The sequence below is a fragment of the Melopsittacus undulatus genome, chromosome 1 (genome assembly GCF_012275295.1).
Source record: "Melopsittacus undulatus isolate bMelUnd1 chromosome 1, bMelUnd1.mat.Z, whole genome shotgun sequence".
Taxonomy (NCBI): Eukaryota; Metazoa; Chordata; class Aves; order Psittaciformes; family Psittaculidae; genus Melopsittacus; species Melopsittacus undulatus.
This window is the reverse complement of record NC_047527.1, coordinates 106,091,598-106,109,708: the sequence shown is the minus strand read 5'-3', so window position 1 is coordinate 106,109,708 and position 18,111 is coordinate 106,091,598.

The window sequence follows — 18,111 nt, the reverse complement described above, 5'->3', positions numbered from 1 at the left end:
ACTGTTTTGTTCTATCATAAAGCTATTTGTTTACAGAATTATGTTTCATTCCAGTTATATCAGTTAATGTTCCCTCTCTTCAAATTGGAGACTCTTTCAGCTTCTGTATTATGGTCTACCAATGCCTGGTATCCTCTCTGCTGAGAACAATACAACAAAGATGCTGATGATTTTTCTTGATCTGCATTTTTCTGCTTCTTAACTGGTGGGTAAAAATCGATTTCCTGCTCAGTTTGCTTAACCTCATCATGGTTTTTGGTGCTCTTCACCTTATAGGTAGGTGCATGAATGCAAACGCCCACAACTGATTCAGACCAAATCCATCCAGTTCTTCCACTTCCAGCACTCTTGTATGAGCGGATCCTCCGGTCCTTTCTCCCTTGCTATTCAGCAAGTAGTGTATGGCTTGGGGGGAACTAGCTGAGGACCAGTGTTCCTTACTAACATAAGCTGCCATTCATTTCTATTCCAACTTATCCATTTCGGCTGCTGAACGATGAAGAGCTGTAAAACTTTCCTCAGCACAGCTGGGCAGTTGCATTATGGTAGGAAACATCAAGCCAAACTCTCCATTAACCATGCTGAGTGCTGGTGAGATAGGTGGACCTGTTGGCTGTCAAACAAAAAGTTCAAGGACTGCCAGCTTTCTTAATATCAAGCTCTTGGTTGCTGAACAACTGGGTGTATGTAAGTCTGGTAGGAAAAGAAAAACTAGTCAAAGCACATTTTTATGCTCTGTGACTTCACTTAATTTTCAGCTATCAGTCAAAGCACAATTGTCCATCTCCTGCTTAATTTTTAAGCGGTATGGGCTAGCTGGATTGCCATTATAATGATAATGGCAATACTCTTACCTTCTATTTACTTTGGGAATTATTTGCTCTCCTTTGCATCTGGATCTTGTGCAGGGACAGTGACACATCTTGCTTTGCGGTGTGTGTTATGGATGATTCCTACCTGAGCATCTCCTATGCCAGAAAAGGCAAGCTCTGAAGTCTGAGAAATGCTTTTCTAGCCAGAACACAATGAGACCTATTTAGAGTACTCTCTTTCTTGATATAATTAACCATATAATTATGGAATTAAGACTCTTTGCAAAGCACATATTATTATTAATGATAATTTGTACTACAGCAGCGCCTAGAGGAAGGGATGCCTCGTATAAAAGACATAGAAAAAAATATACTAAGCTGAAGTTCAGTTTCAGATTCAGCTACAATTTGGCTCAGCCAGACATGCAAAGACTAGGAGAAACGAGCAGAAAGCATTAGTGCAATGGTGTGAAGTTAGGCTTTGAAAACAGAAAGAAATTGCTCAGGATAACAGAAGCTGATTTATGGTAGAACGAGGAGTTCTACATACATCTCCTGAATTGTATTGTGGTGTACCACAATATTCTGTCTTTCCCTTCTGCCATTTTGCTGTGTAAAATAATACTCAGCTGCTGACCATGTAGACAACACACTGACCCATCATGTGGGGAAAATCTGCTGTGCAGAAATGTTCAGATGGCTAAGAAACAGTAAAGGCAAAGACCTTATGCCCTTTAATCCTGATGTGGTTTGTTTTAATTTGCTTTAATGAAGCTTATTTTCTACATTTTCGGTATTCTAGTGACATTAACTAATGTCACTGCTAATGTCAACTTACCAAGATAACCTTGGTGCCAACTGCACAGCCTGGACTGGCATTGCAAAGAAACTAAATGATGTGCTGCAGTCTCAAAGGGATCAGTGCTGTCAGGCACTTGTGAAGGACAAGGAATAATTTGTACTTTGCATTTGAGCCTTTCATTCCTTTGCAAAAGGCTGACTAACTGGAATGAGAAGCACACCATGAGCTCAACGCCTCTTTCAAATTCCAAACATACTTCGCTAACTCCACATATTATAAAAATAATTATTTTTATCACTCAAGAGCACTAGCAAATCAACAGAGAAGAATGTAAGAAAGTTCTGTTGCTGAGATCCTGGCCCTGCTGTTCATAGGAAGTTAAAACAAAACTATTCTAAGCAGAACAGAAATGCTTAACAGTCCTTGTATAAGAAAATATATTTTGTTTATCATTTAGATCAAAAGCAAAGTCGATTTTGATTCATTTTTGAGATAGGTACACCACTAATCTCTTGGCCTCTAAAGAGGATATAACTTTCTAACCCTCCTTGTTGGCTTTCTCTGCCCAAGAATGGCAGAGCAAGAATGGGTGTTGATTGCTAAGGCAGTGTTGGCACTTCGGAAAGTTTTGCCCTGTGCCATCATTTTGGTTCTGTTTAATGCTTTTTGTTTGTTTTGTGAGGTATTTAGAAAGCCTTGGCAAGTAGGCTGAATATAAATAAAACTAGTTCTTATTTTAAAACTATTTAAAACAGGAGAGATCAGTTGGTGATTGAGTATTCTTAGAGGATGTATTTATCTCTTTGAAACCCTTCACTTATGTGTTACTGCATTTAACCTGCAGTTCTGCCAGCTTTATGGCAAGGCTGGAACTGCCCAGGGTGCGTTATCACAGTGGTTGATGGGGACATGCCGGATAGCACTGCAGGTGCATGCGCTGCTTCTGGCAGCCACTCCCCTGTAGCTGCAGCACTCCAGCCAGAAATGCTGCTTTTACTGAGATCAATAAATCATGTCAGCCTCTTAAATGCTGTTTTTCAAAAGGGTGAAACCATGATTTGTGTTCTGGATATTTATCTTTCTTTTCCTAATGCTTTCTCCAAACCTCTCCTTGAAGGGGAGTAGAAGGCAGCAAATAATTTTGTCATAATTAGAACTAATTGACTGCTAAAGGGTTTTTGGACTTGTGTCAGGTCTAATCTTGCATTGCTCAGAATTAGTGGGACTGAACCTGACCTCAGTGACACCAATATAAATCAGAATAACTGTGATGGTTTTGAGAGCTGACTCTGACCTATGTGATGGGTATGCCACAGACTGAGCTAGAAACAGTTAAGCCATAGTGAGCTGATGCTGGAAGAACTTATGTACCTACAGCAACAATGTGTGAGCTCTGAGCACCTCTGAGGGCCAGGCCCTGTGGGCAGGCTGGTGATTTTGTATCCTGAACACTGAGGTTAGAGTAGAAAAGCACAGTGATGGAGATGGGGAACGGATGCTGATGCCTAGTTTGTTTCCTTGGCCCCTGCACATGGACTGACAACCTGGAGGCAATGAGGGCTCCTGAGTCCACTCCTCAAGCAAAAGACACACAGACCTTGTTGACAAGCAGGATGGTCGCCTCTTCATCAGTTGTCACTGAACAGTCGACATTAGTTTGAATGCACCCTCTATGCTCTGCAAAGTGGCAAAATGTGGCCTCTGCTGTTCCCTCGGCTGGGCTGAAAGGTCTGAAGTTTGCAGAGAAACATGCTGCGTCAGGCACAACTGGGCTGGCCCCACATAAAGTCAATACTTGCATGAAAACAAATAAAATCTTAGAGTACGAGGCAGAGGCTAAAGAATGCCTTTGCCTTTTTCCTTCAAGCAACTATTTTGTTAACTTGAAAGGCTGCAGGGGTGATCTTACTCCATTCTTTCTCTACAGGTCAAATACTTGTCATAGGAGACACCCTAGTTAATATTAAACTAAAAATTAATAGATTAGATAACTATTACATGCTTTTACTGCTAATTAATTTAATAGCTGATTTATTTATTTTTTTAAACAAGATAGGTGAACATAGAAGCACAGTTTACAGTGTCTGTGTGAGCTCTCAGATAGGTCTTTTGTGTTACAATTACCAGCAATTGATTGGGCTGACACATGTAATCCCCTTTGGATCGCCCAAGCGATATGATGTCAGTAAGAAGTCCTTCAAACAGGGCTATTAAAAAGCACATTAAACATGTCCTTATTGTAAGCTTTATGCTAGCTTATGCTAGAATAACAGTGATACAGTGGTATTTGTTTGAAAATGAAAGGATTATATGGTCTTTGTAAAATGAGGAATTTAGCATTGGGGAGGGGCAATGGGATGGTGATTTATATTTTGTTTATGTTTCTCTGAATCCTTTGATATGTCAACTTCTGTCACTAACCATTAGGCCACGTGTAATTTCTTGTATCAACGAAGATGAAACACATACTGCCTCAAATAATTTATGTCAAACATTGAAGGACATAGATGGCAGTGCTTATTGTGAGATTATAATGAGAATTGAATTGGGGTCTTCAGAAATCCATAGGTAATTTATTGTTAAAGAGCAGGCATGAATCATGCTAGCCTTTAACTGTCGTGTGGATGCATTTTGCTTTCAGCTTGTGCTCAAAACAAATTGGAAAAAAAAAGTGATGCCTCAGGAGGGAGGTTTCACCATGACCCTTGGCATTTATTAATATCGCTAGAAGAGTGTCATGACTTCTCTTGGGTCAGATTTTGGTGTGGAAGTGAAAGGGATGCTCTAAAACTTGTATCGTTTTTTATGAAGAAGAAAACCATAAAGTGCAGTAGTTTATATACATACATCTTACAGGTATGGGATGAAAATCAGTGAAATTTGTGGTATTTACAAAACTGCACAATAAAGGACACCAGAGGATTTTACAGTGTGATTTAACAGTGTCAACCCTGAAATTAAATGAAGCCAATCTAGAGATTTGTTTGCAATGCACTGACATCCCCATCATTCCTCTTTTCCTCATTCTGCTCTTTTTTATCTTATAATGTCAAGGTAGCACTCTGAAATGGTTAAGCAACTGCTGTGCATATGTTACATAGATATGCTTTGTTAGCTCATGCTGCTTCTCACAAAGAGAGATTTCATTGTCAGCCTAAATCTAGTTGTAGAATATGTTCTTCAGAAAATCAAAGCTACCAGCAAATTGATATAAATTATTTGCAGAGTCTGGTTTTCCTTCTGCTTTAATATCATGTAATCAAAGGACAGATTACTCAAAATTACTCATCTTGAGCACTTCAGTGCAGTCATCACAGCACTCCTCTGTGTCTACTTCACAGTTTCTCATAATGCAAGAATTATGGGGTATGCAGTGAAACTATGGAGCTTAGGACATACAAAAAGAAGTTGGACTTTCATTTTTGTTAGGAAGCATGATTAAAATGTGTATACCTTGGTACACTTTGACACTGAAATTGTGTTAACCAAAAGTATAAATCATGAGAGAATTGAATAAACTCTTAAGGAATAGATTTTCTGGTGACTATGTATGACAACATTGATACAGACACATTTTCAAGGAAACCATAACCCAGAATGACTAGGAGGATGAATTATACTGGGGAAGAACTGTATTTTATCTATCCATACAATCTTTACCTACTGGCCACCATCAGAGACAGGATACTGGGCTAGACTGCTTTGATTCTTTATGGCTACTCTTACATCCCTTTGAATACCAAAGAAAGCTCATAAAGATTTGCTATTGTGAATAATGAAGTGTGACTTTCTGTGCTTACTAGTAATAATAAAATACCACATCATCACATAATGCTTAATATGCTACATAACACTATGTATTACCTAAATGCTATGTTTTAGGTACATTCTGTTCTTACATTCTTACATTCTGCTCTAAGAACACTCTTGCTGTGCATACAGTAAATGGGGACTGCCTGAAGTGTGGCTTTGGAAGTGAAATCTGGTGTGGATTTGAGAGAAATGCTTTTATTGCTGCAATGAACTTATCACTCTTGGAGTTGAAAGTGTGGTTTTGTTACATGCCACATAGATTCCCTTCAAAGATGAAAATGGAAGCACTGATTTGTGCCTCCAAAATGCACCAACACCCTGTGACGACATAAAGGTCCAAACCAATGACTAATATTTCAGACTGTGTGGTGGAGTTCAGGTCAGAGATCAGGCTACACCTTCTTCTAGGCAAAACTCTCAGACCACATGTATGTTATAGACAGAGGGACTCAGGTGTAACTGCTATCATATACTGATTCATTGCTAAGAGTTCATATTAAATTGTTTGCTAAATCACAGATAGCTGAACAAGATCATCAGTTGCCTAAATCCAACAACATTGCACTGCTACTGCCTAAAGATGCAAGTGATTGAAAGCAGCAGCCATCTAAAGTTTTGCTTCTGAGCACATCAGAACCATCCTGGTCCTAATAATGACATCCAGCAAGTCAGATTATTTATACATGAGCACAGTCCATCCTCACAGCAAAGCTCAACCCTGGAAGACGTCCACTGAACATGGGCACTTCATGGTGATCTATACAATGCACACCACACTTAGAGGAAGAAGTAGCCCTGACCTTCTTACTCTAAATCTTGAGGTCTGAGAGACTCACATAGGCTGTGAAAAAAAGCAGTGTGAATTATTCTGCTAAAGAGTAAGTCCCACAGAGTCGTAAATGTGAAGAATTGAAACGGGAAACAGAAACAGTGCTTGGAAGGAAACTCTGGGGTGTCTCATTCAGCTCCCATGAGAAGTGGGACTGTTACCAGCTGGAGATGAGTTCCATGATTTTAACAGTCTTAAAAACCACCAAGGACACAGTTTGAACAACCTCTCTGGGCACCTGTTCCAATGCTGCACGCCCCTTCAAGTGCACGTTTTTTCTGACGTCCGACCTGAACATGCCAAGCTGCAGTCTGTGGCTGTTGTTTCTTGTTATACTGTCTAGCACCATTGAGAGGAGTCTGTCTCTGTCATTTTTTGTAACTCTTTGTCAAGTAGATGTTGACGGCTATTATATTGGCCCTTATCCTCTTTGCCAGACTAAGTAAATCCAGCGCCTTTAGCCTCTCCTTCTCAGTCATGTGCTCTTGGCCCTTGACCACATTGTAAGCCTTCTGCTTGTTTTTTTCCCAGGCTTTCCACCTCTTTTCTGAACTGTCCCTAACCTCACGCTTCTATACCAACATGCACATAGTGCTGCCCAGAGCACAGTCATGGATTATTGCATAAGTTTGTCATAGATCTGTGCCATGTGAGAGCAACTCACAACTGTCTACTGGGAATGCTATGTCTAATAGGGACTAATAGAGCAAAAATTATAGCTTGGAAAAGCACCCATCTAAATCCAAAAGAAAACTGCAATATTTAAGACTGTGGTGAAAATGAAGCTTACTTTTCCTGCCCTTGGTAAAATGTGCTGCTATGGCATATAACGCTAAAGGAGTCACCTTTACTATCACAGGCTTTATGTCCATAATACTTTATGATTTTACTCTTTAAAAACACTTACCTTTTGGCAGTATACCTAAGCTACACAAGTAGATGTTATTCCAAGACCTGACACATTTGCTGACTGTGCCAACAGTTGCATGACACCGATGAACTACAAAAAGGCAAAATAAGCACTTGTGATCACTGCTCTGTTTCAGTCTTGGCAAATCGATGCATCAGGATCCTTCATTGGCACTTGTACGTGGTGTTATGAAGCTTTCCTCATGCCATCAAACTGAAGTAGCTTATGGAGGTTAACTCACTGATATGTTAGGGTTAGCTTTGGAACATGGGCTTTTTGTAGCAGAACCTGATGTGGGTTTTTTTGCATATAGCTAGCAGGTCAGAGTAGGCTTTCATTGCTCTGTAGCTATTTGTAGTGGAAATAATCTATGAAAAGTTACTCTGGGTCAATAAGTATCTTCATCGTCCTCATGTCTGCTTCAAAGACGTCATATCTTATTATGATGTAATAAAGTCCCTGTTGAAAAACAATTCCTTCTGCATAAATAGATTGAATGAAATGGTGAAGATCTCCCTCACACCACCCCTTTACAGTCCTGCCTGTCAACAGCTTACCTAAGTTGTCTGTAGCAACAGGTGTAACTTAAGAGAAATCCCTGTGCCCATGTTACAACATCAGCCAATGTCACCCGCACATGTATCTGTACCTAAAAGTTAAGCTTTCCAGGAGCAAGAGATGATGGCTCAAATGCCTACAGAGGTTTAGTCATCATCACTTGACTTTCAAAAAAGTGAGGTTCTGATAACAAAGGTGAGGAAGGGATATATTTTACAACCAGAAGCCAGACCTGCCAGCAGCAGATGCCCAAACCGCAGATAGCACAGATGGAAATAAAATGTTGTCCTTTGAAAAAGCTCTATGGCACTGAAAGCTGTGTGATTCTGTGCTGCCTGTGGGTGATTCATGCTGGAATTATTCCTCTGCATCTCTCCATGGGCAGGCAGCAGGCTTCAGAGATGCGCTGAGTTGCCTCAGCTCCACCAAAGTCCATGAGAACATGAAGAGCTCAGCTTCTCCTGGGCTGAGGCATGTGGGAGGGAGTGAAGCATTGCTCCTTCTAGAGCTGTGCACCAAGGCAGCCTGTGCAGGCCAGAGCACAAAAAGAGTGCTCTGAGGGAGACAATTAATCTTCATGATTTAATGAAGACTGGGGAAAACAACAACAATAGAAAAGGCTAAACCCTAAATAAAGAGAACCGGAAATTACTTACAGACAGTACGGGAGCAATTCAGGTGCCAAAACATAAGCATGTAGCGTCATTTTCAATGCCTCAGGCCACCTGAGGCATTCACACAGGACTGGCAGATATGAGACATGATCAATGAAAGATCTGCTCCCTTCTGGAGCAGCAGCTGGGGGCCAGATGCGATACCCTAAGGCATCAAAAATGGCATTAGACATGTATGTTTAGGCAGCTGAATCCCACCCTCTGCTTCCAGACTTGTGATGAATAAACTTCTTTTTAATTGTCTCGGACTCAAATCCCAGGTTCTTGAGGTGCTTTCCCTAGGGCTCAGAGGTGTGCAGTAGCAGCAGATTTCATTGGTTTAACTTGGATAGAGTTGTTACAGTCCTTTGTTATGTATTTTTAAAATTGGTTTTAGGCTATAAAATCATGAAGCAGTTTCTACTTTCATAGACTGTGTGCATAATCCAGGTGAGACCAAAGGTTTTTCCTCACCGCAAAATGTTGATGAGATTACTCCAAATCCTATCTCCTTTGAATACTTATTCTGTCACAGCTCCCCATTAGGGGCCTGTTGTCAAATAGCTAGATTTGCTCTGACTGATATTGGAGGATATATCTCTGTGGCAGTTGTTCTCTTAGTTAAACACAAGATAAAAACCTGTAGGAATATCTCAGTTTTCACTGAAGCTCACAGCTCCTTTTATCCTATTTAATACACTGGGACATTTGGTGGGGAAGAAATTTGGCTACTGCATACATCATGCAGAGGTAAGAAGAGGAGGCAGGAACTGAATTAGTAGTTTGAATTAGCCTGATGCTGTGAGAAGGGAAACACTGCTCCTGTCCGGATTATGTGGTACATTCTTATGGAAAGGTTATAAAGAATCCACCAGAAAATGACAGTTTTCTGGGAAAGGCATATTTTCACCCTGTATCTCTGAAGGTGGAGGTTCTGGCTCTCTTCCAACACGATTTCGGGCTTCTGACAGCTCATGAAAATAATACAGGCTTTGGGGGTAAGACAAGGACTAAAATATTTACCTGTTTTCCTAGGCTGATACATGAATATATATGTAGACAGACAAAAAGTGATACTATTTTCTTTTTTTTTAACTCTTGCTGAAGCACCTTCTTTAATGATAATATAAAGAAAAGCTGAGTAGGAGCATGTTGTAGCATGGTGTTGGCTGTTATACAATGCATGGTCCTTGTGTCTGCATTGAGAAGGAAGGTCAAAGGTCAGGAAGATGAGCTGGAACTGAAGAAGTGAGACAGAAACAGGGGTAAAAGGAGAATTAGAGAAAAAACATTTAAGGTTCAAAGGACAGGTCTCAGCTGCCTACCAGTGATAGATGTGGAGAGGTGGATACATTTGCCATATGCTGTGCTTCATTGGAGAAGAAGACTAATTAACACTCATGAGTTTTGGAATATAATTATGAGTGAGCATGCACAACAGTCAAGGGGTATCAGGGAACTGAAATAATACATGCAACACCCTCGCTGTCTACTTTTCCCTGCACCTTAGTTTGCCTTTCTAATGAGCACAGTTTGAACTACGGATTGCACGTGGGGTTACATCTCAAGGTCGTTCCATGTGAAATCCCTATCCTAGCTGTTAATACCTTATGTTGAAAGACATTAGAAAGAGCAGCAGACAACTGCTAGTGAGCATTTAATACGTCTTCAAAAATATAAGCAAGCAGTTTTAGGAATGCTTTGGGTTAGCTTATTAAACACATGAAAATAGAAAGCAGTAAACATATTGATATGCTTTCAAAATGTTTATATGTTACTGTATTCTTTGATATACGTTCCCACTTGATTTTATTTCAGAGGTGGTTTTCACATCTTCCTAGGTTTCTGCAAAAGAAAATGAAATCTAGATGCCTCCAAGCTTCCTCCAGGAAGCTGCAGTTCAGGAGCCCTTGTAGACAGCTGTGGTTGCATCTGCTGAACCCACAGCTAATGAACCTCTTGGTTTTGAGTGAAACAGGGAATGTGAAGTTTAACATGGTGTTGGCACTCAGACACAGTCTTCACAGCAGACATATGTCTAACTGCTCTGTTACTTAGGCACTGAATTGAAGGATTGCCTCCAACTCCTATTTATAACCATTTCTCTGAATGCTTTGGTGGGCTCAACTCTCACGCAGGTAAGGTATGGTAACTGCAAGATTGCTTGTCCTCATTGACCAATAGCAGTAAAACACCAGAAAGAATTACAGCACATGTTCCCTTTATGCCATACTCCTTCTTCTAGGGATCTGTAGGTCTAATGAAGAACAAGCTGTGATTTCATGACTGCTTTAAGAACGGCTGTGTGGGCAGTTGCTGAAAGGTGCAATTTCATCTTATCCTTCCTTCAACTATGAGTTCCTGCTGCATTCATTGAGCCCATACTCCTGCAAACCCCAATAAGGGTTGAAAATTACCCTGCTCCTCCAACTGATTTTAGGTAACTTATCTGCCTCCTCCCTTACCTGCGTGGACACTGATATAGGGGCCCTCAGCAGGAAGGAGATGAGAGAGTAAGGAAAGAAGTATCTTGTGACAACTGCCTCCAATTATATCTGATTGAAACAACCTCAGCCCTCTAGTCTCAGCTGCTTTGCTCTACATGTGTGATGCACCTTAACTAAAATCTGACTTTCTCCTCTGGTTCCTTTCACTTTCTTTGGACTTGTAAAATGAATTTTATAGCAATAAAATGCCACAATACAAGCCTAAAGGCTACACACAAAAGGCCAGCCAATCCTGTGGCATGTTCAACCTCAAATCTTCATTTCATCCTTTGTGATGCCACCCAGTTGTGGTTGGTAGATACAAAATGCCAGTTGTCTGGATGAAATTACCTATTCAGGGCTGGCACTGAGAACAGGAAGGCTAAAGTAAGAAAAGTTATCCCTTATCCTTCAAGTTCTCACTGTTACCATTAAATGATTAGTGTTACTATCTGTAATGCTATTTTGGGCTTGCTGGAAACCTGGTCTACCCAGCTGAGCAGCTAATACTTCTGCAGCTTCTCACTTGAACTTTTATTTTACCAGACCTATTAGTAGGCTGGAACTTCAGTGGTTTTAATTGCTTGACCTTTTGGCACATTATCTTTACAATCATACAGACAGAGAATGCCAGCTCTATGAATATTCTGAAATTACTCTGCTTTATTCTCTCTTCATTAAGATTTCATCTGCTCCTGATTAACCCCAGTATAACCAAAAGAACATGAAGCTCGTGATAACTGAAAAATTTTAGGCATGGGCTTGCTGTACAGGTTCTTTTTTTGTTCTTGTTTCTTTAGTGATTTTTTTTTAATTTTCCCCATATAAATGAGCACCTGTACAGTATTAGAGACTGCTAAATTTCATGCTTACACTCTAAAATCTATCCATACCTTGTGTACACTGCATATCTAAGGGGATTTTGTGCCTGCCAATTGTCTTATTAACAGAAGATCTATTAATAGCCCAAAATTAATATGGGACAGTAAATGGGCTAGTTATCACAGATTCATGGTTGGGCTGGTCCAGAGCATGTGTAACTTTGAGATGAGCCATTGAGGAAAGTGGTGCAAGCTGGCTTTTCTTCTTAAGATGATGTGTGCCTTAACAGTAGCCAGGATTGCCATTGTCACACCATCCATCAACTGCCTTCCGTCCTCTTAGCTGAACCCATGAATTAAGCAACTGTGGTTAAAAAGCAATAAAATTAAGAGTTGTAATGGCGAGTCATTGACAAAAGGGTTACAGTGCGCTGGCCATATATCTTTAAACTAGCTAAATATAGCCATAGGTTTCCATAAGTTCAAAGAATGGTGGCCTGGAGATGAATACAACTGCTCCAACTGAGTTCTGGGCTAGGAGCCAGAAGATTGTTAAAACACCTTAGAACATGCTTATTCCCTCTTAGAACATTTTTTGGTACTTGCTCTACTAGTATGGATTTTATTTCCCCACCAAACGAGTTCTCTGCCTTTGAACCATAAACAATAATGGCACATCTGTCTCTAGGCTGCTGTACTTTGAAAACCAATGCTAAGGACACAGAGGGGTAGATTTTCAAAGCGTTGTGTGGGAGTTTGTACCAGGAGTCTAGCCAAATATTTTTCACTCATACTCATCCCTGGGCCTAACCTTTCCTCACGTGTTAGAATGGCTCTGTTTGCTCTGCCCACATGGGGACATTTCAGAGAGCTTGTACCTCCAGGGTCAGAGCTTCAGCTGGCCAGAAATGCCTATAAATAGGGTTTTACAGTTGACCTTTCAAATCTAGACATGGATCTTTCCTCTGATCTGTTTTATTTTATGTTTCTGGCTATGTCTGTGTTTGTATGTGAATCTTGGTTTCTGATGAATTGTTTATTACCATTAAACCATGATGCAACTAAAATCCCTGGTAACACTTAGACTGGTGGTGTGAAGTGATTGCTGCCTAACAGGCTGCTCAAAACTACACTTCTGCTCATTGCGTTCACCTGTTTTCTGAGCTGTGGAGGTAGATGGCAGCCTTGGGGGAACCAGACCATTTTGTGATGTGTTTACCCTGCTGCCATGATAAAGCAGCAAATAAACTAATGAATTGAAAAGGCCTCCCTACATCTCTCTGATTGTATAAGTCAGCATAATTCCAACTTGGGTTCCTGAGTTAAGTGATCTATTTCTGAGGATGCTTCCTTACCCACTGGCCAAGAAGGAAAAATGTAACAATAATATGACTAGCCATTAAATAAGGACATGTGCAGCTTTCAGTTGTAAAGATGGGTCAAGCTACTGGGAATGGTGTTGTTCTTAGGATTTCTCTTTCCTTTTTATTAATTACCTATGCTAAGAGGAATATATTTTTGGATAGACTTTTATTATTATTAAAGTGGCTTGGCTTACCATTCAGTAAAAACATCTTGGTCCTTAGTGCTCACTACTTTTTTGGAAGGACTTTACACTGATGTGGAAGTTTCCCCTTTCAAAGACTATCTTATAGTGTTTCTTTGCAGATGCAGCACGTGGACATATTACAAGAAACTCCCCTTCCACTTACTACTGTTCCAAGGCTTATTTGATTTTGAAGCACTTCTTGCCATGAGGGTGTTATCATTTTTTACAGTTGAGAATCTCCTTTGATGAAGTCAGCTCAAAGTTCTATTGGGTGGTTTCCCAGGAAAAACCTTTTGGCTACTAGCAATTTTCCATTTAAAAATGTTTGCCAGTTGAACTCAATTAGTGTCCTTGGAAACTCCTTGTCTTTAAAGATACCATCTTTCTAGGATTTTCACTGCTGGATCTCAGGGATCGTTTCATGTTATCAAAGGCTGAGAGGCCAGCAGAAACTATGCACTGAAATCCAGTTCCTTTTTCACAGAGACACCAGGATGTAAGGAAACTAAAACTTGTGGATCAGCAAGCTAGCCAGCTGGGAATGGTTGGATCCTTGCAAGGTGTTTTCATGCCAGTGGAAATGTCTGGGTATACAAATTGCGTGGCATGCCAGAGGTATGACTTGGTAAAGTCGGATCACGCATCTGCAAACCTTCTACTGAGGAAACAAATGTTTTTGTGAACAGTCTTTGGCATGAATTAAAAAAAAAAATGGAATCCAAATGCCTGCAAAGTTCACTCATGAGCTCCTAGTTACTGGATGGGAAAGAATGCAATTGGTTTGACTGCTGTAAACACTCTTCACAACCTGTATGTCATCTCCTTGAAATCAGGGAAACAGCACCTCAGTCCCTTTTAAATCTTTGTATTACATCCCCATGTGCTCAGAGGTTTTCATAACAGCGTAAGAGTTCCGTATGCATGAGAGATGACGTAAGATGTCTTAAGTATTGTTCCAGTCATTTATTCTCTCAACATTCCCCAATAGATCCTCTATCTTTTTCAGTAACAGACACATCTATCATTAAAATGTAAGAATGGATAATGAGCAGACCTTGAAATGGCATGAAACTCTCAATTTTCTGACATGAGAACTCATTACCTCTGACTGTTATTAAATAAGTCTCGCAACAATATTTTAATATGATTAAAGATGCTGACCCTCATTTGTTAAGAACTTGGGAAATTAATCTGGGCAGGGCATTAATGTACTGGGGAAGGAAGGCATGTGAATCTTTTTTCTTTTTTATTATTAGTTTCTTTCTTTGCTACTGGTTGTATCAGTGCCTTATCAGTTAAGTGCAGGAGCTTAACAATGGGTTCTCTCAGCAAAGCCCTCTCTTTTTGCTGGGTGAGGTTAAAGAACAAACACATTGCCATGAGCTTTTAAAAGCTTGATTTCAATTACATGGTAGTAGGGCAAAGCTCTCAAACACACAAAACTTTGACTTTGTAAGGATTGTGACCTCCCAGCTACACGTGCTCTAAGGAGAAAAAATGTACTTGACATGTTCCACTGCTATTGCCACGCACCAGGAGCTGTGTGTATCGGAAAGAGAGGAGGGCAAGAGGAGGCAGCAGCGTTCACAGTGAGATGGAGGGAAATCATTCCTCTGGAAAAGCAAAGCTCTTCTGTTTGACTAGTAAGAATTTAAAAGATAAATATATCCCTTATCATGGAATGATAAACAACAAGGTACAGGAAAGACTCTTTGAATAACTGAGTCTGATCTCTTGCATTTTGCAAGACTATTTGCCTTTACATTCCTTTTAACATCTTACAGGACTTTGTCTTTACCAATGTTTGTTTGGGGTAGTACCCACAATGCTGTTATAGGCACTTTCTAGGCTTTCAGGAAGACTTGGCACTTTCAGTCTCTGGGTGGACAGACAGAGGTCATGGCAGAAGAGCAACAAAAGGATTTTTCTGTGCAAACTGGCATGCATTTCATGACGGGGGTGTAAGAAGGTAGTTTTTTCCCTGTCCCACTTTGCCCTTCACTTGCCTGGAATTGGATCCCATGCCTGCTACCACAGCCATGTGGTTCTGCAGCTTTCACACTGGGCTGCCAGCAGGTTGAAGGAGGTGATCCTGACCCTCTATTCTGCTCTCGTGAGACCTCACTTGGAGTATTGTGTGCAGTTCTGGTGTCCTCAACATAAGAAGGACATGGAACTGTTGGAACAAGTCCAGAGGAGGGCCATGAGGATAATAAGGGGCTTGAGCACCTCCAGTGCCACATAGAAACTGATAAGGCTACACCACCAATACTGGCCATGACATTGATTAGAAATAAACAAAAACAACAAATCACTGCAAGACACTGAGATGAACTAGTTTTGTCCACACTGAAATTCAGTTTTCCTTCTCAAGTTTCTGTAGGACTCTGTCCCTGAGTCTGTTGGAGGGAAATTTAATAACGTTCTTAAACATAAAGAGAGATGCCTAATCCCCTGGTCTTTCATAGCTTGCCCTGTTATTCAGTAAGTCAGCTGCTCTGGGAAGTTGTATCAGAGAGGTAAATGCAGATTATACTGTTTTGGAAGTAAAAGTAAACTGAAAGATGTACAAAAAAACTAAACCAAACTACTTGAGAAAGTGTGTTAACTGCTAGGAAACACAGCAGGGATCAGGTCAGCTGGAACGATAAGCCTAGAAAATGCACTGAAAATGGTGCAGTCAAATCCCTGCTTGGTTTACAGTTCTGGCCTCATGCCCAAGCTCTGGTGGTGCAAGTGAGCGGATCCCTGCCCTCTCTCCCTGCTGCACATCTCCCTTGGAAGGGTGGCATGGCAACCCAAGAGGGGGCTGTCCAGCATGACATGTTTCATGTGGTCAGTGGATGCTTGTCACCATGCCAGATGTCTCTCTTTTTTTTCACCTGTCTGTAAAAGCCCTGAAGTAAGAACTTGGTGTGGTATGTGACAGGAGAGTGGAAAGAGTTAAACATTTTTCTCTTTTTAATGCTAGGTCCACTATTTGTGTGAGCAGCAGCTCTCTATCAGGGCTGGGCTTTGTAATGTATTCCATCTATTGATAAGGAGGCAAAATAACATTTCTAAATTGTTCAGGGTGTTTGCAGAATGCCAAGGCACTCCAGTGGCCTTCTATATAGAGCACTGCTGATGATAAATTGTAAGAGATATTCTAGAAGTGCCTATTTGCTTGTGGAAATATCTGAAATGCTGGAAAGCTCACAGATTTCCCAATACAGGCGAAGAGGCCATTCAGTAAATTTTCCCTCTACTTGAAATAATTCAAAATCTAAGTACCTAATGAAAATACAACATAGTCCCCATGGCTTCCCACAGTGACACAATCCCGTGTCAGGCTCACATAGTACAGAAAATAGCTTTCATATATTATTATGCACTAGGTCATTTCAGTCTGCAGTATACATTTTATTTGAACCACACTCCTATAAATGGCTTCAAAGGAAGGCAGTAGGCTGCCCACTGAGGAATAAATGCCGGAACAGAACCTCCTGTGCAAATATTAGTGTTCATCATCTACTGTAGACCCAGCAAATATGTTCATAACACATGTACAATTCAAACAAAAAGGTTATGTTCAGTACATGAACATGTACTGACATGGCCCGTATGTTTCTTGTGGAAGCATATTCACTGACCTAAAGTAAATGTTGTCATCAAGAACCCACCTAATTTTCCTAATATTTTTGATGCAAAGAACTCACCAAAAAAAAAAAGTCATCTTTACCTGGGAAACTGAGAAAGTTTCAACTAATTTTTTTGGAGTTTATTCCAAAATATTCTCCTAAATTTCCATGCTAAGAGTCAGCTATGTCAATAAATTACTTGGAAGCATGAGGTTCATTGCAAGGAGACAACACTGTGGTTTGTACATTCTTGTTCAAGTGGAAGATGGAAATCTTGCAAAATGTACCTGTAAAATAACCAATGAATAAGGAAAGCCTTCCCTAAATACAACTGCAAGCTTGCTTACACCCTGAAACTTAAAGGTTTATATCCCTTCCAAAATGCTTAGAGCGAAATCTAGCTTCCAGTGATGTTAATAGCAAATTGGTCATTATTTCCAATGTCTCTAGAGTGTCATAGTTAACATTTTCTTCCTTTTTCTTCATCACATTGTAGCTGTGTTCTGTATACAAATGCTGTGGCATTTTTAATTATATATATTTAACTGATAGGATTTAATATATCACTGGCATAGCAGCCACCACTGTGTACAGTGCTGGTGATGCTGAATAAAAGGCAACAGTGATCTTGTGAGACTGTAGCATGCTGTATGTTTACATATGAAAGCAGGTTCAATATGCACTACATTGTGGCGTCCCCATGATGCCTCTCTTCACCGCTTGTTAGTCCAAGAGCCTTCTTACTTTCTCAGAGCTACTACTTATGCATATGCATAACTCCTCATAATAATGCCATAAGGCTGTTAATCTATTCTTCTTCAAAGCCCTCCTTAAAACTCACTTTTTCTGTGGTGGCTGGAAAACATCCGACAATAGCCCAGCAGCTGGTGTGCTGCCACTTATTCTTCTGAAGATGATAAATACGCTGTTATCCCGACTCCTTTATTTCCCTCTTCACTGTATCCACCTGTTGTTTTCATCCCATGCTAAAATGGTGAGATCTTTAAAGGAGAAACCGTGGGGATTTTTGAAAAATACATATATGTCACTTACCGTGACATGGTTCTCTGAGTAGGGTCTCCCCTTAGGAAGGAATATGAATGATTACAGACATATTATTTTAGCAGTTTTATATTCTTTCATAAATGAAACATCCCATATGATTTCCAATTTCCCATATGATTTTCCCATTGCAAAGCAACCAGGCAGGCAGAAAATCTCAGTTTTGCAAGGGAAGCAGGATGTTCTTTTTTTATAT